Below are 2,627 nucleotides of genomic sequence, written 5' to 3'. Positions count from 1 at the left end.
CCCGCCCCCGGGCCCGCCCCCAGCCCCGGCCCTGGCCCCGCCCCCAGCCGGGCCGCTCGGCGTGCGCGCCCCGCAGCCCGAGGCGCGGCGTGCGCGCCCCGACTCCAACACGCGCCCTAGGAGCTCCGGATCCGCACCTTCCCCAAGTTCGGTTTCCCCCTTCTAAGATGGGGACAGTTTGTTTCGTACGATGTGGCCGCTTGAACTCACTTGAGTCAGGCGCTGCGACGAGCGCGTCATTTCATTCCGCGAGTTCACTGAGCGCCGCTATCCGCCCTCTCCTGGGGATAATCTGGCTCTCCCTCCCCCGCCACCTCCCGTAAGACTCGGTTATTCACTTCGTTTTGCAGAGGAAGAACCTGAAGCACGGTTCTAAGGGCTGCTCTACTAGAGCCTCCTGGAGTCAGAGAAGTGGCATGCATGAAGACCCGGAGGTTTAGAGGGGAACGGAATAAAGTGAAAACCCAACACCACAGTAAGATGTTGCCGGAGGTCCTCTGCAGGCTCCCATGTTGCAAAGAAGGAGGCTGATGTGGCGCCACAGACCTCGGCCTCCCCTCTCAACATCTCCCCAACACTCAATTCACTTCTAGCCCCAACAGTACTTTAAGGGCCTAGCGGGGTCCCACCCCAGGGCCTTTGCACTTCCTGTTGCTTATGCCCGGAGCATGCCCTGCAAGTTATCTAGCTGTTTCTCTTCCTTCAAAGTTCAGGGGAACTTCACCTCTTCCTAGGGGTTCTACTTACCCTACCTGGCTGAGATCTCCCACCATACTTCTCATCCTCTGTGAACAGATCATCTCCTTTCCTTATTTCATCCTGTTTGTCGCAGTGATCACACTCCATTATAGACACTGCTTTTCTGGTTTGTTTCCCATTTCTTCTGACATAGAGATTAGGACTTCCAGAGCAAGGATGTGTCTCCATTACAACCATATCAGTGCACCCAATATGTGCCTGGCATACAGTAAGTCACCCACTAATGTTGATCAGATTTCTCCAAAATGGCCAGAAAAATAAGGCTGAGTGTCTGGCCACATCATCAGAAAACAGGGCTAGACCCTGGACTTGGGTCACCGACATCTCATTCCAAGCAGCCTTGGCCCCGGATTAGCTAGGATGCCAACTCAAGAGCCATCTACCTCTGGCCCTGGTCTCAGAATACCCAGGGCAGAGTTCACTGGGCTGGCCTGGAGCCCTGGTCTGCGAGCACAGAACAGAGGTCACATACTCAGTGGCTATTTTGGTCTCTGGCAGCTTCAGGTAGAATTCAGAAAATCTGAGAGCCGGCCTGAACCAGCTGTGGGAGCAAGACCCAAGCCAAGTGGGAGAAGAGAACAGAACAAAAATCTCAGCAAGGATCAGGTTTCATAACTCCGACATGTAATAAGTGTCTGCACATGTTCCTGAAGCCAGGGTTGTGGAGGGAGGGAAGCCACATCATTTTCCCTCATCCCACCACACAAAAGGGAGGAAACCTATATAACATCCAGAGTGAGTGCTGATGGGGAGAAACTGAGTCATACACTACCGCTGAGACTGGATGGGAGAAAGGCTCAGATACACAGGTAGCCCACACCACACCCCGTTCCTGTCTGAGCATATCACTTGGGTTTTCTTTCTTAATCTCACAAACCCCTTCAAGGGAGGACTGTTCTGACCCCATTTTTCAAGTATGGAAACAGGCCCAGAGCAACTCAGTCATTTGTCCCAGGATCACATGTGCGAGGGACAGGGATTTGGAGCAGGAGTAAATAGGCCTGTCCTTAGGGAGGACAAGCAGCCCCCAAAATATCCTGGCTGGTGCTTCCGAGGTCTGCACTCCAGGATCTGCTTTGCAACAGTGGCGGGATAGATGAAGAGATAGAGCGCACCTTAAAAAAATTTTTTAAAAAAGCAAGATGGGGGGGGGCGCCTGGGTGGCTCAGTGGGTTAAAGCCTCTGCCTTCGGCTCGGGTCATGATCTCATGGGCCCGGGATCGAGCCCCACTTAGAACTCCGTATTCAGCGGGAAATCTGCTTGAGGGTTCTCTCTCTTCCTCTTTCTTTGCCCAGCCCCCTGCTCATGTGCACTCTCTGTCTTTCTCAAATAAATAAGTCTTGAAAAAAAAAAAAAACACAAGATGGTTATATTGGAAAGCCAAGTGCAATAAAGGGCTTCTGCTACATGGAAAAGCTTGGCAGTTCCTCAAGTTCAACATACTTACTGGACGACCAGCAATTCCACTCCTAGGCATAAATCCCAAATAATTGCAAAGAGGTTTTCAAACAAATACTTGTACATGAGTGGTCATGACAATACTTAATTGTTGAAAGGTCAGTACCGGGGCACCTGGGTGACTCAGTGGGTTAAGCCTTTGCCTTCGGCTCAGGCCATGATCCCAAAGTCCTGGGATGGAGCCCCCGCATCGGGCTCTTTGCTCAGCAGGGAGCCTGCTTCTCCCTCTCTCTCTACCTGCCTCTCTGCCTACTTGTGATCTCTCTCTCTCTCTATCCAATAAATAAATAAATAAAATCTTAAAAAAAAAAAAAAAGGTCAGTACAAACAAACAAACGTCCATCGACAGATGAATGGGGAAAAAATTGGTCTATCCAGGAATGGAATATTACTCAGTTATACAAAGGGA

Source organism: Mustela lutreola, chromosome 2, assembly GCF_030435805.1.
Source record: "Mustela lutreola isolate mMusLut2 chromosome 2, mMusLut2.pri, whole genome shotgun sequence".
In the NCBI taxonomy this organism is placed as follows: Eukaryota; Metazoa; Chordata; class Mammalia; order Carnivora; family Mustelidae; genus Mustela; species Mustela lutreola.
Note: the sequence above shows the minus strand (reverse complement) of the source record.